The sequence below is a fragment of the Trichosurus vulpecula genome, chromosome 1 (genome assembly GCF_011100635.1).
Source record: "Trichosurus vulpecula isolate mTriVul1 chromosome 1, mTriVul1.pri, whole genome shotgun sequence".
Lineage (NCBI taxonomy): Eukaryota > Metazoa > Chordata > Mammalia > Diprotodontia > Phalangeridae > Trichosurus > Trichosurus vulpecula.
In genome coordinates, this window is record NC_050573.1 from 113,629,468 (window position 1) to 113,656,676 (window position 27,209).

Consider the following 27,209-nt stretch of genomic DNA (forward strand, 5'->3'; position numbering starts at 1 on the left):
TTATTGACAGGGAAATTGAGGCTAAGAGAAGTTAAGTGACTTTGCCCAGCTAGAAAGTGTCTGAGACGGGATTTAAACACAGGTCTTCCTGACTCCAAGTCTGGTGCTCTTACCCATTGAGCCACCTAGCTTCCTTTTATTAATGCACTAAAACATTAAGAATGTTGATGGAGCTATGAACTGGTCCAGCCATTGTGAGAAGCAATTTGAAACTATGCCCCCAAAAAGTCATAAAAACTATATACTCTTTGACCTAGTAATACCCTTACACCCTAAAAAAATAAAAAGAAATGGAAAAGAACCCACAAAAAGATTTCTAGCAGAAGTTATTATGGTGGCAAAGAACTGGAAACTAAGGGGGTGTCCATCAACTGGAAAACAGCTTATCAAATTACAGTATATGACTGTAATAGAATATTATGTTTCCGTAAGAAATACTGAAAGAAGATTTCAGTGAAATCTGTGAAGACTTACGTGAGCTGAATAGAACAATGAGAACAATCTGTAAGAATAGCAACAATGTAAAAACTTTGAAAGACAAGAATTCTGATAAATATAATAATGAATCATGATTAAACATATATATTACATATTGATGTTATTTTGTTTTCTATAATGCATCAAAATAGTGGTGTCAAACTCAAATAGAAACAGATCTCTGGGAGCCACATAAAAACTTTTTAAAATTACCTATGTTAAATTATATGTTTATTTCATTGGTCAAACATTTCCCAATTTTAATCTGGTTTGGGACACCCAAAAGTTTTGTAGAGAGGGTCATGAGTTTGATACGTCCACGGTAAAGCATAAAGCATTTTCTCTACTTATCTCTTTTACTGTTGCCTGGTCTGAGATTATGACAACCACTACTTTTTTGAATCTGTCTGAAGCACAATTTCTGTTCTAGTCCCTCATTTTATCTCTGTGGGAATCTTGATGTTTCAAGTGTATTTCTTGTAAATAGCACTGTTGGATTCTGCTTCAAATCCATTCTACTGCCCTTCTCTATTTTATGGATGATTTTATCCCATTGATGGCCATGGTCATGGTTCTCCACGTTTATATACTCTCCTCACATTTCCCATTTAAGTGAAATAATAAATTCTTCCCTTTTCTTCCTCATTTTTTCTCTAATGTATTTCTTTGTTCTTCCCTTTTCTTTGCTTTCTTACAACCAACAAAACAGAATAAAACCACACCCAAGTCTATGTTTGTCCCTCTGTGACCCCTCTCCTTCCATTAGTATAAACACAGTTCATCATTGTTTAGCCTAATTTAAATTGGTCAAATATACTTAGTTTCTAGGTTTCTCTTCATTACTGTTTTTGAGTTTCAAAGATTATACTCCATTCTGAACTTTTCATCTGGAATGCTATAAGTTCTCTTGTAAAAAGTTCATTATTTTTTACCTTGTAGCATTATACCCAGTTTTATAAAGTATGTTATTCTTAGTTGTCAGCCTTGTTCTTTATGCCTTTTTGGAACATTACATTCCTAGATATTCTCTCCCTTATCACAGCTGCAGGACAATCATGTGATTCTTTCTGGTTGCTTATAAGGATTTCCACTGACCAGAGAGCTCTGAATTTTGCCTTTGACATTCTGCAGGTTTTCAGTTTGTGGTTGCTATCAATAGATGACTGTTGAATTTTTTGTATTTTCACTTTTATGATTTCTTAAAATATAGTATCCAGGTTTTTGTTTTTTTATAGGGGCATGATTTTCAGGGACTGTAATGATTTTAAATTCACTTTCTGCAACCTGTTTTCCAGGTCAATTGTTTTTTAAAGCAGATAATTTACATTTTGCTCTATTTTTTTAAAAATTCTTTTGACTTTATCCTAATATTTCTTGTCTCATGGATTCAACGAGTTCTCTTTGAGCCATATTATTTTTTCTGGAAATCACTATTAAAATAATGTTTTCAACCTTCTGTTCTAAACTTTTACTCTCCTTTCAATTTTTTCCTCCTGAACTCATTTCTAATTTACCTATTTTAATGGTATGTTTTTTGAATGATACAATACTTTTTCAGTATTTATCAAAACACAGATATGTTATCTGTTATAATGAAGAGAGAGTCAAAAACACAGGATTCAAAGGTTGCGCACTAGAAAAATAATATCTTTGAAGCCAATGGCTCAAAAACTCTGTATGCCTCAATTTCCTAATCTGTAAAACAAGTATGATACTACCTGCTGTACCTGTTTCATAAGTGTTTTGTCAACCTTAAAATGCTATGTATATATCAGCTATTAATATAATCAATGGCAAGGAAAGAGTGTTTAAATGCTAACATCAGCTCCATCTTTGAGACAAAACATAAAAAAAAAGTAGCTGAAATAACTAATACCTCACTGCTCGTCACAATTCCAACTAATTCTTCCTGGTTTGGCACATCCAAACACTATCAATTGTCTGTTAGTCACAATTTATTGTGGCCGTACAGCGAAGCAAACAGTTTTGTTACAAGAATGATATAGGAAGTGAAATGAGTATCAAAATGGCCTTTCAACTCTGAGAGGGAGGGAGGGGGAAAGGGAAAGAGAGAAAGGGAGGGAGGGGGGTAAGGGAGAGACAGAGGGATGGAGGGAGTGAGAGGGAGAGGGAGAGTGAGGGAGGGAGGGAAGGGGAGAGGGGGAGGGAGAGTGAGGGAGGAGGAGAGGAGAGAGAGAGAGAGAGAGAGAGAGAGAGAGAGAGAGAGAGAGAGAGAATGAATGAGAACCTGGTGTCTTTAATTCAAGTTAACCATAACAAATTATCCAAAAGAAAGGTATGTAATTTGAATTCTAGTACCCACTTTTTCTTCCAGCATTTTTTTCTGCCTCATAGCTATGTATCAAAAAATTTTTTTCAAAGAAAACTTTTTAAAAATTATAGATAATTTTTTAATCAAACGTCACCTTTAGCAAAGTTAAATCCACAACGATGAAAAGACCCAAGTAAAATTGCTTTACTTTATGTCAACTAGTTCTATTAAAGTTATGTATAACACATAAATACATACATATCCTTCCATATTAAATGCCATGTAAAATTGTCAATATGAGATGACAGATTTTTTTTAAAGATTGTTTTTCTTGTTTCTCCTCTCTTCATCCCCTGTATCCCCTTTTTAATAACTTTAGAGATGAAAAGTAAGGTTGGAGCTAGGAAACAGAACAACTAGACAACAGAACCAAATGTTTGTTGAATGAATGAGGGAAAAATTACTTTAACAGGGGATTAAACAAATAATATACTTATTATGCACCTATTCTATATGTAAAGGAAAGATATTATCAATTTAGAAAAATATCCGTTGAGGTCTTGCTCTCCAAGATACTAACACAAATATACATGACACAGTCATTCTCTAATAAGCTAAGTGGTCAAAAGATAAGAAAAAGTTTTCAAAAGAATTGCAGATTACTATGAAAGACTGATCATATCACTAAGAAAAATGAAAATTAAAACAACTCAAATTTCACCTCTCATTCAACAAAATGGCAATGATGATTTAAAAATGGGAATAGTTAATGCTGGAAGAATTGTGAAAAGACAAACACATTAACACAGTTAGTAGAGCTATGAATTGGTCTAATTACTCTGGAAAGCAATCTTAAAATGTGCTAAGACAGTGATGAAAATGTCCATACTCTTTAACCCAGAGATCTCGCAGGTAGGCATAGACTTAAAAAGGCCAAAGATAGAAAGGTGCCAGATAAAACAAAATATTTTTAGCAGTACTTTTTGTGGTAGCAAAGAAGTAGAAGCAAAGTCAATGCTCATCAGTTGGGGAAGTGCCAAACTCTTAAGAGATATCTCTAAATATTTCCCATTTGAGCACTGGAACCTTTCTTCCTTTTTTTTCCCCACTACAACTGGGCTCTCTGAAACTTCACACATAAGCCCAGGAAAGGTATTGGGTGTTACCGGGATATGATGCATAAATTGGTATGTACACAAATTTGAATATCTGCATTATGCTTCCAAATTTTTAAGCACCTGGACAAAGCTCACTGTGCAGTCTGTAGACTTTGAAAGAATAAATAAGATTCAGAGAAATAAAAATGATTATTTCAATATTAAAAAATGGCTACTACCTCCAATATCCTCAAGTATTTCACAACAAGAATACAAAAGAATGATTAATGAGTATGAAAGAACAAACTACAATACTATCTAAGCATACTAAAAGGCACATCATTAAAATAGCTGTTTGTAAAGTGTTATCTTAGACCCCTACTAGTACCTAAGACTCTTTCAGGGGGTCAGTCCATGAAGTCAAGATTATTTTCATAATAATATTAAAGCATTATTTGTCTGTTAAAATCATCCTCTCTGTTCTGTATGTAGTTGGATTTTCTTCATGGTCTTTAATCAAAATAACATATTTCAAGAGACTGAATGCAGAAACAGATGAGAATCCTGCTGGCTTTTAATAAGCCAGATTTTAAAGAGCTTTGGAAAAATATGCAAAACAATGCCATTCTTGTCACTAAATTGCATTTGTCTTGGAAAATATAGTATTTTTAATAAAACATTCTTTATGTTAACATGTAATAGATTTATTATTATTTTAAATAAATTAATATTTTAAAATTCTATTTATTTTAATTTCTAACACGGGTATAATTTATCCACATAAACAAAAGCTCTTTGAGGTCCTCAATAATTTTTAAGAGCATGAAGGGAGTCCTAAGATCAAAAAGTTTGAGAATAACTACACTAAGGGAAAAAAAAAGAGCTTTAACCACCCAAAAAAGGAATTCATCTTCCAGTCAACACTTTAATCAATCAATCAACAAGAATGTATTAAATGCCTAATATCCCCCTTGGTTACCTAATTTAAATGTCTATATTAATCTCTCTACAATAGCTCTGATCCTTTTTAGTTGAAACAAAGCTCTCTACAAAATTTTCTAAATTTAGAACACATTTCCATTCCTTAAAATGCCATACAGACTATAATTTATTAAATTATTTATAATTTTAAAATGAGGGTAAGAGGGTTAACAAGATGAGCTATAAGGCCCCCATTCCAAGTCTAAAATGCAATGATCCCCTATACAAAGATGATGGTATTGACCTGCCAGCAGTAAAACATGCATTATAAATTTTCTTCCTAGTAGTGGTGAAGAATTTGTAATGACTAAACCACATTCTCTTATATCAAAGGTATGCATTAACAGGATGGCAGTAGTCAGCATTAGGAGTGCAACCTGAAGCCATAGAATACAACAAAGGCCCCACAGATCTAACCAGAAACTGATGTTCTGAATAGTGTAGCTACCACCCAAAATTGTCTATAAAGTGAAGTTCTGTCTATTAAAACATATTTTCTCAACTGTTTCCTATTATGAATTTGAAGATGGATTTCAAGGGAAAATATTTTGGCTCCAAGCTAAACAAACCTGACCTGGGTTGACTAGAGTCAGTTCTCCTCACTCCACAGTCACTAGTTTATCCTACTCTAACTTCCTATTCCTGTCTCTTATAAAGAGACAAAGATAGAAAACTATGAAGCAGTCCCTCCCCCTTCCCCTCCCCCTTGGAAGCCAGACCCTGCATCCCCCACTGTAAGCTACTGCCTCTCTCTCCACACTTTCTAGTGGCTTATTTTGCAAAAAGGCTTTATCTTCTTTTGTAAAGACTGTTTTTGCAGGCTTATATCATTCTGAGCATTGAAGACCTACGAGATCCAAAACTTTTCCTCCCATACCTACAATACTGAGTCAAAAGCAGCTTAGGTGCTACAGTGGAAAAGGAAAGAGGAGGAAAGGGTCAGCACCAGAGCCAAGATATTTGCTGCTTCAGTTGAAATAAGTCAAAATTTGAAACACCTACCTTCCTCTCCTCCTTTCCCTCGGTCCACCATCAACAGAATTCTTTAATATGAATTGATATCAACAATCAATAAATTTGACCCCTTCACAACTTCATTATAGCAAAATTCCACAATAATATGACACCATATGAGAAAGTTGTTCTTTATTAAATGCACTAGCCTTAAAAAATGTATTTATGTGGGTATATGGAAAGGTTTTACCTAACACAAAGACAGCTTGGCACAATAAAAAGAGCACTGGAATAGCAATCAGGAGATCTAGGTTCCAATCCTAGGACAATGTCTTGCAGACAATATGAGCTTAATAAATGGAAAAGAGGAAGGCAACCGGAAATGGTGAAAAGCCATAAACATCATGTATATAGAGAATGTCAAAAATATACAAAAGAAGCATCACTCATGGGTCTAGCACAAGGAGCAAAGAGCACAAAGTGCTTCTGAAAAGGCCATAATAGGGAACAGATTACTCTGAACAGAAGTGAGGTAGGGAGTGGGGGTGCAGGTAAGAACTCCATTTAATAATTTCCTATTTTAATTAATTATTATTCTTGCTAACTAGGTTAGCTCAGTGGTTTCAATGAAGTTGTTAGTGCCCTGAGACAAAGACCTAATGGCATACCCTTCTCAGACTTATGAAGGCTCTAAAGTATATAAACAACACATTTATTAAATGCCTACTAAGTGCTAGGCCTAGGTATACAAGAAAAAAATAGCATAGTCCCTGCCCTGAGGAAGAAAGAATTGAAGTAGTCAACAAGCATTTATTTATTAAATGCCAACTATGTCTCAGGCACTCTGTAAGCATGGGGGAAGAAAAAGAAGAGCAAAGACAGTCCCCTGCTCTCCAGAGTTCACTGTCTAATGGAAGAGAACATGCAAATAACTACATAAAAAAATATACAGGATCAATTGGGAATAATGACCAGAAGGAAGGCACTAGCATGAAGGGGGATGGGGAAAAGTTTCTTGGAGATGGTGAAATTTTAGCTGGGACCTGCAGGATGCTAGAGGAGCCAGGAGATGGAGATGAGAAATGGCATTCCAAGCACGAGAGACAGCTGATGACTCCCCACAACACTTGGAGGACTAGTCAGGAGGCCAGCGTCACTGGATCACAGATGGGGCATAAGGTGTAGGAAGTGTAGAATAGTAGCAGGGACCAAGTGATAAAGAGCTTTGAACAGCAAACAGATTCTTTCATATTTGATCCTTAAGGTGACAGAAAGCCACTGTTGTTTACTGAAGAGGAGAGGGACAGGATTAGCCCTGCTCAGGCCTCTGAGTAAAAGGCAGCACTTCTCATAAGCACTGCTGTGTTTCACCACAGGTTCAATATACAACACTATTCTTCCAGCAGATAACTTTGGACTCTTCCAATATGTAGAACTCTTTTAATAGAAGCTTTTCTCACATAATGGTTTCTTCTCCAAGCAGGTCTTATTCATTCAGCAATAAGAATTGTAGATATGAAACTATACTATGGTGGTTTCCTATACTACAGCCCATTGACCTTCACCTTCAATATGAGTAAGAGAAGAAATGAATTATGGATGAAGTTGTGCATGCTGGCACTGTTTAATCAACCCTTCTTCCAATACGCCGCTTTACACTAAAAGAAAAACAATCTGAACCCTGGGGATTAGTCTTTATTTAACAGAAAATTTGTTCAACTACAGTCCAAATATAAATTCTTCTGAAGTCTTCCTATGAATTAAAGGAACACAAACACACTTCTTGCAACGCAGTCCCAAAAGACAATGAAGCAAGAAGTACATCAGTGTGGAGTTGGGCCTGAGCTCCACAAGTTATTTTACAGCTAGGTCCCACACCTACAAAGGAAAATCAGGGCCTGAAACACTGAGTCTCAAGAAGAGAACTATTGCCAAGGGCAAATGCTAGCAGGCTTAATACTTGACAGCAGCTGTAGGGCTTCTGGCTGGAGAGAAAGAGATTTAACCTCCAGAGTATCTAACACCAGGGTAAACTCGTCCAGCCACAATCCTCTCCACAAAACTACTTTGATGTAAATTCAAATGTGGCATGTGACATTTTAAAGTAGGGGCAAGTTTTAATGTGAAGTAAAAAGCTAGGTGCTTTGAAGTATTTAGGTAAAAATATGAAATGCAACCAACCAACTCTGGGTCAGCCATCCTGATGAGGAAAGAGAAACAAGTGGATGACTGAACTTCACAGATTCAACCAAAAGAAATATTTCATTTTAGCAATTAAAATACATGTCTGTATATTCATTTTACATAATATATGTATCTCGTATATGTATGTTTATGTCTATGTATTTGTGTATATGCATATACACATGTACACACATAATTCTTACCATTCTTCAAGGCTAAGGAACAAGTTAGATCCAGGAATCACGTTCTGATTCTCTGAAGTGATTTCTCCCTTACTCTAAAACCTTGATACTTCTCTTATTCCACTTGTACAAAAAAGGATTATAAATTAAAGGTAAAGAATTTACATGTCTTCATCCTTCTGTCACTCTAAGTTTCCCCAGGGGCAGGACTGGTGATGATGATGATGATGATGATGATGATGATGATGATGACAATACCTCACACTTGTACACGGTACTTTGCAAAGTTTATCAGTTTATCAAGATACTTTGCACATAATAGGCACTCAGCAAATACTACCCTAACTTAAATTAAAATAGCCAAACTGAAAGACCTGGCTTCTCTACTTTAAATTACCATCATTCTTTGGTGAACACCTCATTAAAAAGTGGATTACTGCAAACATTAAGAATGAATTTAAGTATAACACTTCACAGATTGGGCAATATTTCTTCTGCTAAAGGCAGAAGGATATAAGAACAGAAAAAAGCCCCAATTTTTTTATACTGGAATTTTTTTCTCTAATAAGATCAAATCTTTCTATGAGAATATCAAAGAAAACTGGCTAAATGTTCCAGAAATATTTTCTCACCACAGAGACAGTCATCAGTGCTTATAGTTAAACCAATCAATTATTTAAATACACACAGTACCAATCTAATTTCCTAACATGAGTGCTCAATAACTTTTCCCCTGTATTAGTCATTTTCACAATTCTTTCAGTCAATGAAAGCTAAAGTATGTCTTTGCTCCAAAAACTTAAAAAGTAAAATCAGTTCTAAGATTATGCCTATAAGTCCCAGAACAAGCAAAGAAACATTTATATACTGCACAGATCTTCCTTACAAAATTAAAATATAATTGATTTATTACTTCAAAAAGGCCTATTTTGAATTGATGGAGGGAAGGGATTCAAAAATTCACATGCCAATATATGAAGAAATGACTCCAATTCAGGGGTCATTATATTCAGGGGAAAAAACTGTAGGTGTTTGAACAACATGAAATTTGTAGTGTGAGACTCCACCGTCACACAAAGTAAGGTGAGGCATGCCAAATCCTTCAGAAATGTCAATAGCACTTTAAGAGGAAATTACTCAGCTTTCACACTAAGTAAGGAAACCAATAGAAAGAAAAAATACATTTCACACTACAGTTTAACATTCCAAAACTGCCTAGGAAAACATCATTGGCCTAATGACAGAAGAGGAAAAGTATAGAAAAGTATACACATAAAAAAATGCTCATGTAATATGCCTTCTTATAAATATCCAATTAAAAAGAGATAGAATTAGTGTGAATGACAAAAGAATAAGTATCCATTAACTTAAAAAGTCAGTAAATACTGTTTCACCTATAATCCAGATTAAATCTATATATCTATATTGAAAAAGTACATGTATGTATCCTCAATAAATGAGAGTCAGAGTGCCCTAAATAACTGAAAACCCAATCAGTAAAATTATTAATACAGTAGTATTTTGCATCTTCGGAGAACAGAATGTACACTGTGTGAATAAGCACAAGGTATATGCCTTAGGAAACTGCAATCTGGGAGTGCCTTTAATACGAGTAACTGACAGGCCTACAAAAGCTTTGGTGAGTTTAGGGTATCTACCCCAAGCACGTGGAGACATCCCTGGAGGAATGGGCAGATGAGAACAATTTGTTCCAATCACCACAAAAGCTGGCTAAAGCAAGTGCTGTGGAGTGCTTAGAGCTTGGTCAGACGCTGAAAATGAGGTCATCTACCGCATCCCAGGCCATCACCAGTCATCTTGACTGTTGTCTTGCCAATGGACTTCAATGACTCTGGAAGAGAGAATGAGGCTGAAGACATTGTGAAACTCTGCCTCACTTCAATCCAATTCATATGCAAGTGAAGATATCACCTGTGATGTCACTGGTCCTCTTTGGAAAAACGACAACATCTGATAGGACAGTCACATGTTTACCTTCAAACAATAAACCCTGAGAATACAAGGAGAGGTAAAAGACAAGGCCTACTCTCAAGGAACTCAGTCTAATGAGAGAGACAACACGCAAACAACTATGTGTATTCAAGATAAACTGGAGGTGATGAACAGTAGGAAGGCATTAGCATTTTATGCAGAATAACTCAGGCTCTATGATTTTAAATTTAAATAACCTAATAATTTGACATTAAGCATTATTTTATAACAATCCAAAAGCAGTGCATCCTCAATTACTAAAATATCATTTAGGCTCATGGTTAACTAGGAAAACCATGTGAAGAGCACTGCTGCCACCTGGTGGAATTTTCCCTGCTCTCTCAAAGACCAAACAATAGTTCTAAGGGCAGAAATTCCTAAGACTTCATCTCAGCCTGATTCAGTTTCCTTAACTAGAAAATGGGGATTATAATATAACCTATTTCCCAGGGTTGTTGGGATGATCAAATGAGATATTATTTGTAAAACACATTAAGCACAGTAAGTGCTTAATAAATGCTTATTCCCTTCTTCTTTCACCTTCCCCTTGTCATGATCTTAGCCAGGTCCCTACTGGCCCACACAGGTTATCATAACACTATTCCTCATCTGGTGGCAGCCACTCAAATTTCTGGAAGAATGTCCAGAAAGAAATAAACAACTCTGAAAGGCTAGTCTTACATACCTATAAAGTGACCAGGAAGACACTGGATTAAGATTCAGGGTTTAAGTCCAAGCTCTGACAATGACTCACTATGTGACTTTAGATCAGAGAATCAGATCTTAAGCCAAAAATGACATCAGAGGCTATCCAGTCCTACTCCTCAATCTTTAGACGAATAAACTAAAGCCCAGAGAGTGTAAGTGATCTGAACAAGGACATGATAGCAGTAAGCACAAGGACAAGTTATTTTCTTCTCTAGGCCTCAGTTTCATCTAAAAAATGAAGATATTAGAAAAAGTAGGCCCAGAAATGTCACTCTTTCTGTCTAGGATATCCCATTCTTCAAGTCACCTAAACTCACAATCTTGCCAGTCTCCTGCTCAGGGCTCCTCACTCTATCTAATGCCCCATAAATAATCATTTAGCAAGTGCTGTTGATTCAATATCCACAAGAATCTCACATATCCCTCCTCCTTTCTCACTCCTCTAATTTGTTTATGACATTACTTTTAATTCCTAAATCTAGAATCCATTTGAAGCTTATCTTGGTACACTTGAGAGATAACAGTCCATATGAAAGGAGTCAAACTCACAACAGCAAAACTCAGAACCAGATTAAAATGTAATTGGGAAATATTTAACAAGATAAATAAAAATGCAATACAGATATTAATTTGCGGTTTTCTAAGTCAATATGCAGTTTGCAGGGATCTCTATTTTAGTTTGACAACACTGGTCTATACTTAATTTCTACCACAGTGCTTTTTCAGCATTTCCAGCAGTTTTTATTGAATGAATCTTTACCACAGTTGCTAGAGTCTTCAGATTTACTGAATACTAGGTGACTAAATTAATTTTTCTTTATATCATATACCTAATCTGTTCCACTAATCAGTTCCTCTATTTCTTAACCCATACCAAATCATCTTGATGAATACACTGCTTTTACAATAGCTTCATTTGTTCTTTAAAATAATTTTTATTATACATCTTATTGTTACACCAATACCATAATTTTCCCCCAAGATCCCTACCCTTCTTCTCCCAGAGAATCATGCCATATAGCAATATTTTTAAAGGAAAAAAAGTGACAACCATCCCTAGCAAAACTGATAAAAAAGACTGAAAAAATATGCACTGTATCACATTTGTGCAGTGGGGAGGCGTCTTCTCATATCTCTTCCTTTGTTCTCTGCTTGTTCTCCGTACTTTTACAACATTCCCTTTTGATTATTTCATGGTTGTTCTTTCCAATTACATTACTGTAGTCCTATTGTTTTCTTGGTTCAGCTCAAAGCCCTCTGTATAAATTTATATGGCCTTTCCATGCTTTCCTATATTCATCATATTCATTATTTCTTATAGCACATTAATATTCCATCACATTCATACATTACAATTTTCGTCAGTCATTTCCCAATAGATGGATATCTACTTTGTTTCCAATTCTTTGCTTTCAAAAATACTGCTATAAATATCCTGGTGTATATAAGGGCTCCTTATCATTAAGAGCCTCCTTGCGGTATAAACTTAGAAAAAGAATCTCTTGGTCAAAGGGTATGAACTTTTTAGATACTTTATTTACATAATTCCAAATTGTTTTCTAAAACGGTGGTCCTGATTCACAGCTCCACTAACAAGGCACTAGTGTGCCAATCTTCCCACAATCCTTCCAACACTAATTCTGTTTTGTGTCATCTTTGCCAATTTGCAGAGTTTGAAGGGAAACCACAGGGTGGTTGGGATTTCTTGCATTTCTCTTGGTATTAGAGATATGGAGCATTATTTTATATAGTCATTAACAGCTGCCAATCCTTTTGACAAGTCTGTTCATAGTCTTTGACTGCTTCTCTACTAGGGAATGGATCTGGGTCATACTTATGTAGGTATCTATCAAAATCTATAAATATCTGTACATACATATCATTTATATGTGATATATACCACATATCAATTGTTTATGTATTTTAGATACCAAACCCTTATCAGAAAAAAAAAAATGGATACAAAGATTTTCTCCTTTTTGACTGGTTCCTTATGCTACATAATTTTATTTCTGTACATTTTAAGCTCTATATAATCAAAGTTATCTATTTTATCTTTTGCAATTGTCTCTATACCTTAATTGGTTAAGAATATATCTCTTACCGATGGCAGTGAAAGGAATAAAATCTGCTTCTCTTTTAAATTTTTAATTTTATGAGTTTTAATATTATGGTCATATGTCTATTAGTGTACATTATGGAATCCGGCGGAAAGTGTGCCTAAACCTAATTTCTACCAAGGTGCTTTCCAGTTTTCCCAGCAGGTTTTATTAGAGACTGCTTTCCTAAGTTTTTTTGTAGTTATTGGGATAGGATTTCCCTATTATTGTCTCCAATGGATTTAACTATCATCTCTTACATGACTCCAAAATCTATGTGTCCAGTCTTAGTCTCTCTTTGGGAATCCAGTCCCACATCACAATTGACCACATCACCTGCAAGACATCTCTACCTGAATGAACCCTTGGCATCTCCAACCTAGCATATCTAAAACAAGAGTTATTTTTTTTTCCCTCCCTGGCCCCAAACTTTCCCATCTTTTGAACTCTCTTATTCCTGAGGGCACTACCATCCACCCAGTCTATCAAGTTCACAATCTTGGAACCTTTCTCAATTCCTCACTCTCATTCACTTCCCATATTCAACCAATTGCCAAATCTTGATATTTCTACTGCTACATTTCTGCTATAAATCCTCTTCTCTCACTTACACAGCCAACACTCTAGTGAATGCCCTCATCATTTTCCACCTACTCTATTATGATAGGCTAAGTGGCCTTAATCCTTACCAAGGCTAGCCCCACTACCTATTAAAGCAATCCCATTATATCCCATCTCTTCCAACAGATTGCCCCCTCTGTCATCTCCACTCTTTCATTTATTTTCAGTCTCTCTCTTTTTCTCTACTGGTTCATTTCCTACTACCTATAAACATGTCCATCTCTCCCCCATCCTGAAAAACTTTCTTTTGATGCTTCTACCATCACCACCACCACTACCCCTTCACACCCAGTAACTATCCTCCATCTGATTTGCCCTCTGTAGCTAAATTTCTTAAAAAAGCTGTCTACTACAGTAGGTGCCTCCATTGTTTCTCTTCTCTATTCTTAATCTTTACAATCTGGCTTTGAACCTTATCATTCTACTGAAAGTGCTCTCTCCAAAGTTACTAATGATTTCTTAGTTGCCAAATCCAATGGCCTTCTTTCAATCCTCATTCTCCTTTACCTCTCTGAGTCTCAGATACTGGTAGTCCCTCTTTCCTCCTTGAAATTCTCTTCTCTCTAGGTTTTCAAGATATCACTCTCTCCTGGTTTTCCTCCTCTCTGACTGCTCCTTCTCTGTCTCCTTTACTGGATATTCTTCCAGATTATGCCCTCTACAACAAGTGTTCCTCAGAGTTCTGTCCTGGGTCTTCTCTCCTCTTTTCTATACTCGTTCATTTGGTGATCTCATCAGCTCCCATGGATTTAATTACCATGTCTATGCTGATGATTCTCAAATCTATCTTTTCTACCCCAATCTCTCTGCCGATCTCCAAGCTTGCATCTCTTAACAGCCTTTAGGACATCTTGAAGTAGATGTCTAGTGAACACCTTAAACCCCAGTCCCTAAGGCTCACAAACTAAGAGTCATCCTGGATTCCTCACTATCTCTTATCCCTCATAGTCAATCTATTGTCAAGTCCTGTCAATTTCACCTTTGTAACATGCCTCAAATACACCCCCTTCTCTTCTCTGACACTGCCACCGCTCTGGTACAGGCCCTTATCACCTCACATCTGAACCAGCCTGCTGGTAAGTCAGCCTGCCTCAAGTCTCTCCCCAGTCCAATCCATCCTCCATTCAGACACCAAAGTGATTTTCCTAATTTTCATTCCTGATTCTGAACATGTCACCCCCCTCCTCATAAACCTTCAGGGGCTCCCTACTACCTCCAGGTTCAAATATAAAATATTCTGTTTGGCATTTTCCAAAGTCCTTTATAACCTGGCCCCCTCCTACTTTTCCAGTCTTCTTACACCTTACTCCCCTTCCCCTTATCTTCAAACCAGTGATACTGGTCTCCTGTCTGTCCCACAAACAAGACATTTCATCTCTCAGTTCCAGGTATTTTCTGGGAGATGGCATGGGCTGTCCCCTATACCTGAAAAACTCTCCCTCCCCTGCCCCAACTACTGACCACCCTAGCTTCCTTTAAGTTCCAATTCCATATTCTACTGGAAGCACTCCCCAACCTCTCAATTTCACTGCCTTCCTCTTGTTAATTATTTCCTATTTATCACATATATACATATATATATATATACATATATATATATATATATATATATGTATATATATATATATGTCTTGCTTTGTATATATTTGCTTGTATGTTGCCTCTCCCATCAGACTGTAAGCTCCTTGAAGACAGGGACTGTATCCCCAGCACTTAGCAACATGCCTGGCACACAGTAGGCAACTTAATAAATGTTTACTGACTGATTAATTATCCCCATTCTAATCTATCCTTCACTCAGCTGCTAGTGATTTTCCTAAAGTAGGAATCTGACCATGTCACTCTCTTGTTTAACAAACTTCACTGGCTCCCTATTACTTCCAGGATCAAATTCTAAGTCCTCCCTTTGGCAAATAAGGGTCTTCACAAACTGGTCTCTTTGACAATTTCAGTGAAATGCAGGAAAACATGTGTGAACTGATTCAGAATGAAGTGAGCAAAACTCATACAATAATGCCACAATGAGCAACCACGATCCTAGAGGAACAATGATGAATCACGTTACCTACTTATTGACAGAAAACTGACGGACTCAATGCTGAATGAGACTTTTTTGGGGGGGGATATGGCCAGTGTGAGAATTTGTTTTACTTGACTATTCATACTTATTACGAGGTTTTTTTCTTTTCTTTTTCTAAATGATAGGGAGGGGGGAAATTTGTTCATTGAAAAAATAAATATAATACAATAAGAATTTTTTTCAATGTCCCCATCCTACTTTCTAGTCTTCTCACTCTTTCCTCCCCTCCACGCACTCTATAGTCTAGTCTACTAACTGTTCCTCAAAAAATTCATTCCAGGCAGTTGCCTCCATGCAAATGGGAGCAAGAGAGCTCTGGTGACTTGCAGCCTACAATCTGTGCAGTTCTGATGCTCCATAGCCACCCACCATCACCCCCAGGAAAAACGGCTAGACCATGTTGAATATAGAAAAACATCCATTTAACCTGAAGTTTGCTGCTAAAGAACTTAATAGGAATGTCAAAAAGTGTGATAAAGAAGAAAAAGCTGAAAAGATCAAGATTAAAAAGGCCATTCAGAAGAGCAATACAGAAGCTGCATGAATACATGCTGAAAATGCAATCCACCAGAAAAACCAAGCAATTCATTTCTTGAGAATGAGTGCTCGGGTAGATGCTACAGCAGCTAGAGTTCAGACAGCTGTGACAATGGGCAAGGCAAATCAATGGCAGGTGTAGTTAAGTCTATGGATGCTACACTGAGGAGCATGAACCTTGAGAAGATATCTGCCTCAATGGATGTAATAGTAATTAAAGTGGGACTTTTTGCTGTTGACCTTTAATGATTCTGGCCTTTGTTTGAATGGGGCAGATAAAGTGGGATGTTTTTGTATTTCTCAGCACTGAGACAACTGGGAGTCACTGATTTGTATCTGATGTGATGTTGGGGGTGAAACTTTTCCACGCCTAGCCTGGGTGAGGTCAGGGCCCTCAGCAGGATATATAAGCGCAGAGGTTAGCATTCTCTCTCAGAGCTCTGAGCCACAGCAGGAGTGGTGTGTGACTGTGGGCCAGCCATTGTAATGAGCTCCCCGGCTGAAGACTCAGATGTTGATAACTAGGAATTGTATTTGGTCTGTAATTCAGGGTGCTGGTTTTTTCCCCTGAACTAAGTAAATGATACTTGTATGCTGCATTAAAGTAAGATTGTTAACCCTTTAATGTTGCTTTCCTTAAATAAAGCAGATCAAAAGGACCTGGGCTTGCAGCATTCTGTGAGCTGGTTGTTGATGATTTTACACGCTCACAGCAGCTGCTAGCCAGATTGTTGAAACAACAAATCTGAACACCAGTTTGAAACAATTAGATGTTCAAACACAACAAATGGAAGACACCATGAGCAGCTCTATAACACTAACAACTCCACAAAACCAAGTAGATATGCTCCTTCAAGAAATGGCAGATGAAGCAGACCTTGATCTCAACATGGAGCTCCCACAGGGTGAGAGTGCTTCTGTTGGCACAAGTGTTGCTTCAACTGGACAAACTATCTTAGAGACTTGCTCACCTCCACGATCAAGTGTAACACAAAGAACTAGATGCTGCTATTCACTACACTTACTTCTGAAACCTCTTGTGTGTGTGTATCTGCATACGTGTCTGTGGGCTGTGTGTATAGGTACATATATATATGGAACGTTCAAATACACTTGGTACAATAGGATGGTTTGCAGTTCTTTACAAATATGATAAGAAGTTCGAGGGAGCTTACACTCTTACTGGACTTTGTAATTCTGAACAGTATAGGTTTAAACATGAAGGATATCTTTCACAAGTGTCTTGGGTTGAAACTAGAATTTAACTCATTCTGTTTGAAACATCTTCATTAAACATTGAGTCAAAATTCTAGAACCACAATACTTCATCTCCTGTTTAGAATTATTAATTATTAAGCTGGAACATTTTAAATTCCATGTTCTTTTTATCTTTACAGAACTGAGATATTTAAAAAAAAAAAGTAGGAATGGAATAGGCTGGGGGAATCGCTTTCATTTGCTCACATGGCCCAAAACACATCATTCCCCATTTTGGGATGAACAGAACTGTGAGAATGTTGGTCTGCTTTTAATCTGTATTCATATTTTAAGCCTGGATTACCATATGCATTTTTTTAACTTTTAATTTATTTATTTACTTTTAGTTTGGAACATTTAGTTCCACAAGCTTTTGAGTTTTAAATTTTCTCCCCCTCTCTTCTCTCCCACTTCCCAAGATGGAATGCAATCTGATATAGGCTCTACAGATACATTCATATTAAACATATTATCACGTTAGTCATGTTGAAAAGAAGAATTATAACCAATGGAATGAATCACGAGAAAGAAGAAACAAAACAAAAAGAGAGCAAATAGTATGCTCTGATCTACATTCAGACTCTGGAATTCTACCATATGCATTTTCACACTATATTCTAACTTGTGTATGTGTTTTCTTTAAAATCTCCATGAAATGATCATCTTCACCCATAATCACCTGGAAATAAGTAACACATTACTTCATTTTCAGGAAAGATTAAGACTCATTCGCATTTGCTGTTTGCAAGATATGGTGGTTAACTTATAGCCATATTTGGACTTCGATACTTCTCTCTCCAGTAATAAGATAAAATTGAAAAATTGTCTTGTCAGATTTTTATTAGCCAATATTTTTATATTAATTTACATGGAACTCTTTCCATACACATTCGTAGGGACTATTGTTGATTCATTCAGGGAAAACCCTGACTTACTGTTTTCTTTTAAACAAGAATTTCAAGAACAAAAAAATCAGCAGTGTTATCCTTGAAACTGAATACATTAGTCCAAAATGTCTTCATACTTCACTGCAGCACCTCATTATTCACTGGGAATCTTAAATGGAAGGGGAGATTTTAAGCTTGGCCATATAAACAACATAAACACTCATCCAGTCAAGTGGAAGTTGAAATAGTTTAGGGGTATTTTGAGTAGGAATGAGAGAGGACTGAGTCACTGAATTTTGTTGCTCAGGTGTCAATTTAGCCTCTTCAAATGGCCAGTTAATTTATTAAAATGTGCAATTTTAACACGTAGCTATGATGTTTCAATTTATTAGTCACAAAATGGCCAACACTGAGTTACTAATATATTGTAGCAAGTATACAATTGGAGGTTGAACGAGTACAGTGATTTGGGAAAGGGGGGAGGGGTAGTTTATCCCCTAATGAAAGATTTCCCCATAAAAGAATTCCATTGCTGTTTGTTTTGTTTTTTCCGAATAATAAAGTTTTATTGAGGAATGATTCTCCCTGTTGCAAGTCACAAATGCATTCGAAGTACACATACAAGAACTTTTTGCCAGACCTTTCTTAAACAAGTGTTACCCATTCATCCAAAGCATTTCCCACTGCAAATGAGAGTGTTTGAATGAAAAACATATGAACAAATAAATGCAATGAGAAATAACTCTGCTTTCTGGTGAGCACAAGGCCCCTTATATACAAGTTTCTTGGTATGTGACTAAGGGGTGTTTCTGTCTCCATGTGGACAGCCTTCATTTTGTTATATCAGTGATGCTTTTTTTCTTGGTATGAAAGCAGTTGGTGTGTTTATTTCTATTGAAATATTCTAGGGAGCCAGAGAAGAGAATTATCACAGACCGAAATACCTATGAATTATAAACTCCTTATTTTCCAATGTTGAAGTATTTATAACTTATTCTTTTGACTTGGATAAAAAGATTGTAATTAAAAATCTGTTAACTTGAAAAAAAAAAAACTTCATTCCATTTCCCTTTTGTGTCTTTCCACTGGCCATCCTCCATTGTGGAGAATGCTCTCCCTCTTCATCTCTGATTCTTCACATTCCAGTTTCAGCTTAAATGCCACCTTCTTTAGTTCTCCCCCTCCCCCGACACTAGAGCCCTCCCCTCTAAGGTTACCTTCTTTCTACTCTGTATGTTTCTAATAAATACCTATTTGTTTAAAGCCTATCTCCGCCTTGGTATAAAAGCTCCTTGAGCACAGGTGCCACTTCTTTGCTTTTGCCTTCCTCTCTATCAGTGCTTAGCAAAGTGCCTGTAATTGAGTATGTACTTAAAAAATCCTTTCTTAATTGATTTCCCTAAGCCCATCCTTCTTCCTAATTTCCCCTATTTCTGGTCCAGGGCACCACCACTCTTCCATTTGTGCAAGTTCCAACCTTTATTCTTCAGCCTCCATCGCCAGCTCCCATATCCAGTCAGTTGCCAAGTCTTATCAATTCCACCTCCTCAATATATCTCACATTCTCCTCTTCATTCACACTGCAACCACGCAAGTTTAGGCCCTCATGAATCCTCACAGGAACTATTACGTAGCCTCCTAATTTGTCTTCCTACAGCCAGCTTCTCTCCTTTCAAATCCATCCTCCACATATTGCCAAACTTTTATTCCTAAAGGATCTGTCTAACCAAGGAGACTTGTCTACTAAAGAATCTTCACTAGCTCCCTATTGTCTCTAGGATAAAATACAAATGCCCATGATTGACATTTAAAACCCTTCAAAATCTCACTCTAACCTACCTTCCCTTTCTGATTAAACATTACTCTCTCTCTCATTCTAGCAAAAACTGGTCTTGGATAGTTCCCTGTAAGCGGTAGTTACTTCTGTGTTTTTGCATATGACGGGAAGGTTCCCCTTCCTTACTTCCACCTCTTGGAACTCTTAGATCCCTTAAGGTCTTAGTTGAAGATCCAACTCCAACAAGAAGCCTTTTCTGATTTCCCCAGTTGTAAATACTCCCCTTCCCACAAAAAAAAAAAATGTTTCATATATATATTTGTGTATATGCTGTATATTTACTTATCTGTATACACGATGTTTTCTGTGCTGGCCCCCATACTCAGCACAATAGGAGCTTACACTTGAGAACGACTTCATTTTTCTTTTTTGTCTTCGTATCCTGAGCACTTACCACAGTATCTGGCACATAGCAGACAGCTAATATGCTTGTTAATTTAACATATATTAAGTTGAACTGAATTGAAAGAGATGGTTAGTAACGATCTAGAAAAGAAAAGCAGTGATTACAAAGAGCAATTACAACTCATGACAAACTTTATTCCTTTTTTTTTTGACAGTATTACCCAAGTGGCAGATCAGGAGAGTTCTACAGTTATAGTTTGTCTAGATTTTAGCAAAAGAATAATTAAGTAACTCAAGCTACTCTTATAGAAAAGATGGAAAACTGTGGGTGAGACAATAGTACAATTATGTTCAGAACTAACTGAACAGTCGAACTCAAAGGGTATTCAATAGTTTTTTTGATGTCAACTCTAAAGTAAATATCCAGTAGAGTGCTTTCCCACCTCTCCACCCCCCCTCCCCCACAGCCTCTAGGGTAATTTTGGACAGTGCATTGGAAAAGATCACTTGCTCTGAAGTTAGAAGGCTTGGGTTCAACAGAGGCCCTTACTACCCTGCTAAGCTTCTCTCTTAAGTAGTGGAAGTGTATTTCTCCCCAAGGAAGGCAGGAGCAGGCTCCAAAATTGAATAAAAGTATCACTGATCTAGAGCTGTACAGATTCTCACAGGCCAGTAGTTGGGGCTCACTCAATCCTAGAAAGGAAGGAGGAAGCAGGAAGCCTTGGGGTCAGGCTTGGAGGTAGAACACACCTTTGATGAGGGCCCTTAGGCTAGGCCAGTCCAGGTACTAGGATGGAGTTGAATCGCTCTGCTGAGTGATAAATAATTCTCCTGCCTATGCCTCGCCACACTCAGTCTGAAAATAACTACCAAGTGTGGTACCCAAAACTGAATACAATACTCCATATGTGGTGTAACCAGGGCAAAACATAAAAAAGATGATCATCTCCTTATTCCCGGAATCTATGTCCTCTTGATGTAGCTAAAATTACAATAGCTTTTGTGGCTACTCCATCAAAATGCTGGGTCATATTGAGACTGTTGTTCACTAAAACACCCTAATCCTTTCCAGGTTGCTCTTTAGCCATGCCTCAACCTTCTTGTGCTTCTGAAGTGGTTTTCTGAACCCACACCTAAGACCTTATATTAATCTCTATTGAATTCTATTTTATTAGATTAGGATCAATTTTTTACTAAGGTCTTTTCTGAATCCCATGTCCTCCAAGTCAAGTAAACAATAATTTATTAAGTGCCTACTATGTGCCATGATAAGGGATACAAAAAAAGGTTAAAAAATAGTCCTTGTTCTCAGGAAGCACACATTCTCACAGAAGACAACATGAAAAGAACTATGTATAAACAAGATTTTGTTGTTGTTCAGTCACTTCAGGCATGTGTGACTCTTTGTGACCCTATTTGGGGTTTTCTTGGCAAAGATACTGGAGCAGTTTGCATTTTCCTTCTTCAGCTCATCTTACAAATAAGGAAACTATGGCAAACAAGGTTAAGTGACTTGTCCAGGGTCACACAGTTATTAAGTGTGAGGCTGGACTTGACACTCAGTTCTTCCTAACTCCAGGCTTGGCACTCTATCCACTGTGCCACCTAGCTGCCCTATAAACAAGATATATAAAGATTACATTGGAGGTAATCTCAAAAGGAAGGTATTAAGATCATGGGAAAAGAGGGAAGGCCTCTTGCAAAAGGTGAGATTTTAGCTGAGATTTAAAGGAAACCAAGAATCCAGCAGGCAGAGATAAGCAGGGAAAGCAATACAGGTATGGGGGACAGCCAGTGAAGATGCACAGAATGGAGAGAAGTATCTTGTGTCAAGAACACCAAGGAGACCAATGTCATTGGATCAGTTATTGGGAACGATTAAGGCATAAGAAGACTGAAAATGTAGGGCCAGGTTGTGAAAGACTTTAAAAGCTAAACAGATGATTTAATATTTAATCCTGCAGGAAGAGGGAGCCACTGGAGTTTAATGTATTGAGAGATAACATGGTCAGATCTGTGCTTCAGGAAGATTATTTTGATACCTGATCTGAGGCAGTGAGACAAACCAGAAGTCTATTACAATAATCTAGGCATGAGGTGGAGAAAGCCTGCACCAGGGCAGGTAGTAGTGTGAAAGGAGAAAAGAAGGCACATTACAAGAGATACTATGAAAATAGAATTGACAGAATTTATCAACTGGATATGGGGGAAACAGGGAAGAGAGAATGAGAAGCTGAAAATGACTACAAACCTGAGTCACTAGGTGGATGCTGGTACCTTGACAGTAACAGAGAAGTCAGAAAGAGGGATTCTCCATGGAAGCTATCCCTCCTAGATTTGTGTTATGTGTAAATTTAATATGCATGCCATCAATGCCTTTATCCAAGGAATCCAAATCTAGAGCTGGAAGGGACTTATAGACCATCTGTTCTAACTCTCTAATTTTTAAAATTTATTTTCAGCTCCACATTGTCTCACTACCTTGTCCCTCCCAACTGAGAAAGTAAGAAAAAAAATCCATCATAAACATGTATAATCAAGCAGAATAAATTCCCATATTGTCCATGTCCTCCCAAAATATGTCTCAATCTGTACACTGAGTATATCATCTCTCTATCAGGGGGTGAGTAGTATGTTTCATTTTGAGTCCTACAGAATAGTGATTTGTCTCCCTGAGCATGAATCTCATATCAACTGCCTATTAGACATTTCAAATTTGATGTCTGCAAGAAATCTCAAACTAAACATATGCCAAAAAAATCATTATTTTTCTCTCCAGAACTTACTTTTCTCCAAATTTCCTTATTTCATCTCAAAGCATCAAATTCAAAAGATTCAAAAATTTGAAGGTTATTTTTTTAATTCTTAATCGTGAAACAGCATGTTAACATTGGTTATCAAGAGTACCTTTGACAAACAGTCCATTTTTCTAAACCTAATCTTGACTATAACTTTTCCCTTTTTTTCAATCAGATAAAATTCTCCTTCCGCCTGTGAGAAACGTGGTTTTGGGGATCACTGGACTTCCTAAGCAGGGCCAAAGTCCTGAGGAAGAACCCCATGATAATCCCTAAGGAAGGCTGTACAGACCACAGGCCTCCCAGAGGAAGGCCAAGTGGTAGCCCCCTTTATCTGTTGGGATCACAGGGCTCCTAGGGGTCAGACCCTAAGGAGGACCCAAGTGATGGCCCCTTAGTATGGCAGTAAGATCACAAGGCTCCCGAGACAGGGCCGGAAGACCCAAGTGATATCGCCTTAAGAAGGCTGTGCAGACCACAGGGTTCCCCAGGGAAATCCCAAGTGGTAGCACTCTTAAAAATGCAGTGGGGATCACAGGCCTCCCCAAGGCAGGGTCAGCAAGTTAGCCTGAGACGTGCTTCCGCAGCTCATTGCTTTCCTGGTAGCATAACCTTAGGAAGATCCATGTGATTTGCCCATTCTCACCCAAAGAACTCAGGACCAGAGTGGGTAGAGGAAGGCATTTATTACACTCCTCGACAGAGAAGGTGTAGTGCTCACTCTCACCGATACAGTTGCAGGAGTGGGGGTAACCATCACTTCCACTCCTGCTTGAGTTATGGTTTACATTCTTTACTTTTTACATATTTTTCCTAGGTTATACAGCTTATATAGGTAGGATAATAAGGATACAGAAGCAGAAGTGAAGTTAATTAGATCTTCCTTGTCTGAGTTTAGGATTAATCTACATTCTTTATTTCCCCTACCTTCCCTCTTTAACATATGCAGATTATGCAAATCAGTAGGCCTGGACCCTTGACCAAGACCAGACCCTTGAACTGACATGATAAGTTTGAACTGGTTCAACCGGTTTGGCCTCTCCAGTTCCCCTGACACCAGGATGGCCATTGACTTGACAAATAGGTGATAACTCAGCTATATGGATAGCTTCTGTGGGAGTAAAACCAGATACCATACTATCTTTTCTTACACGCCCTTCCCCCCTTCTCCAATTTAGAACAAAAGAACAAAACCCCTATTACAAACATGTATAGTCAAGCAAAACAAATTTCCAAATTGACCATGTCCAAAAAAAATGTCTTATTGTATATGTCTTCATCTCTCTATCAAGAGGTGGGTGACATGTTTCATCATGAGTCCTCTAGAATTGTGGCTGATCATTCTGGTAATCAGAATTCCTAATTCCTTCAAAGTTGTTTGGCTGTAGCTTGTTACTGTCACTGAATAAATTGTTCTCTTCATCCTGTTCACTTCATTCCGCATCAGTTCATAAGAGTCTTCCCAGGTATCTCTAAAACCATCCCTTTCATTACTTCTTAAAGTAAAATAGTATTCCATCCCACCTATATACCATTAATTTGTTCAGCCATTTCCCAACTGATGGGCACCCCATTCAGATTCCCATTCTTTGCCACCTCAAAAAGAGCTATATATTTTTGTACATACTTAAGAGTTTGTTATGCTTAGGACTAATCCCTCCCTTAATCTACCATCCCTCTCATCCTTTCTTCTCCCCATTCCTTCCTATTTCCTTGTTAAGTGAAACATAGTTCTATACCCAAGTCTGTGTGTGTGTGTGTGTGTGTGTGTGTATTCTTCCCTCCCTTTGAGAAGATGACTGAGGTCCAGGTGTCGGTTCTTCCCTCCCACCCCCTCTTTCTTGTTTGTACAGACTTCTACTTGTACACCCCAATTACAAGAGATAATTTTACCTCCCATTCATTTTCCTCTTCCCCTACCCCCTAAGTCAGGTATTCCTCACTCTCTGTCTTTCCATCCTTCTCTTTAGATTATCAAGACATAACAGAACCACTTCTAGGCCTTCTGTCTAATTAGACACACTCTATGACCCCTGCTCATGATAGGGTTTAGAGGAGACACATGTTATGTTCTCATATTTAAAAGTAAACAGCTTATCTTTGTTTAGTCCATGATGATAGTTCATTCATGTTTACCTTTTTATGTTTCTTTTAACTCTTCTGTTAGAACTCCAAAGTTTCTTTGCAGCTCTGGTCTTTTCCTCAGGAATGCTTGGAAGTCCTCTATTTCCTTAAAGCATCTGGGCTTTTTGTTTGTTTGTTTTTTCCCCTTTTCAGGATTACGTTGACTTTTGCTGGGCAAATTATTCTTAGTTGTAAGCTTATATTCTTTGCCTTCTGAAATATTCCATTACAAGTTCTCTGTTTCTTAGTAGTGATGACTGCTAAATCATGTATGAACTTAACTATGGTTCCTCAGTACTTGAATTCCTTCATTCTGGCTGTTTGCAATATTTTTTCTTTAACCTGGAAGCTCTGAATTTTGACTATGATTTTTCATGGAAGTTTTCTTTTCAGGTCTTCTTTTGGAAGACTGGTAGATTCTTCCTGTTTCCAATTTGCTCTCTGGCTCTAAGATATTCAGGTAGTTCTCTTTCCAGATTTCTTGAAATATATCTAGGCTCTTTTGAGAACCATGGCTTAAGGTTATCCAGTGATTCTTAATCTTTTTCTCCTTGATTTATTTTCTAGGTCACTTGTTTTTGCTATGAGATACCTTATATTTTCTTCCCCCAGTGTTTTAACTTTTAAAAAATATTTCTTGCTATCTCATGAGATCACTGGCCTTTCTAAAGTCCATTTTGATTTTCAGAGAGTTTGGTGCTTAAGCAAAGTTTTGTCCCTCTTGTGCCAAGCTATTAATTCCCTTCCAAAAACTTTTTTCAATAGCTTTAATTTCTTTTCCAATGCTTCCCTCTAGCACTCTCATTTCACTTATTTTTAACTATTTTTCTAGACTTCTGACTATTTTAAATTATATTTTTATTTACTCTTGCTTCATTTCCCTCAAGAATTCTAGTTGAACTTGTGCCCAAACTGTGTTTTCTTTGATGCTTTGCTTATAGATGTTTGGGAGTTGTTCTCTTCTTCTGGCTTTGTGTCTTGAATGTCCCTGTTACTGTAAATAACTTTTTGTGGTAGGACTTTTTTGAATTTGCAAACTTTTCTAACCTAATCCTAACTTCAGACTTGATATTAGGGCTGGGCTTTGCACACTTCTGGAATGAAGGTGTGGGCTAGTCCCGTTGCTGCTTTCTCAGGGTATTGACTATTGTTATTCCAGGATCTCAGGGGTAGCTCAGACTATGGAACTGAAAACTATCAATGCTCCCAAAGGGGCCTGATCCAGGGCAAAGTCTGATCACTGCCCCCTTGGTCTGAGTTCTGCAAGTTACTGAGCTGAGTTTGGGTCAGAGAAAAAACACATTTCTACCAAACTTGGCCTCTTTTGGTCAACCAGGAAGCTTTGATGCTTCAGAATGACATAAGTGCATGCTCCTCATTGGGCTAGGATTCCTGCCTTGTTTATTCCTCTGAAGTCTTCAAATGGGTCTAGGAGCTGGAATTAAGACCCTACTCCTAGTATCTGAGGTTGCTATCGCTGCTTCTGAACTTGCTTCTCTCTCAGTATAAAGCCCAATCCCTTCCAATGCTCTCTACCCAGGAAAACCACCCAACCCTGAGTTTAGGTCCTCTCAATCGACCTTAGAATTGGGACCCAGGACTGGGGAGTGGGCAATAGTGGCACCTGTTCTGACAACACTGGCACCCTGACAGAGGTCTAGGACTTCTTGCACTAGGGCACAGCTTCCCCTAGGCACTATAGTACTCAGCAAACATATTCTTTATCAGTGTTTATAGACATCTCTGACTCCCTCTGCCAACCCGTATTGGAAAAATG

At 37.5% G+C, this 27,209-nt stretch overlaps 1 protein-coding gene and 1 pseudogene across 2 annotated transcripts in view; one reads left to right on the top strand and one right to left on the bottom strand.

The window, feature by feature from the left end:
* Window positions 1-27,209, bottom strand: part of NSMCE2 (NSE2 (MMS21) homolog, SMC5-SMC6 complex SUMO ligase) — a 292,458-nt gene that overhangs the window by 246,769 nt on the left and 18,480 nt on the right. The gene's annotated exons all lie outside the window — the stretch shown is intronic.
* LOC118827849 lies at window positions 16,045-17,173 on the top strand (annotated as a pseudogene).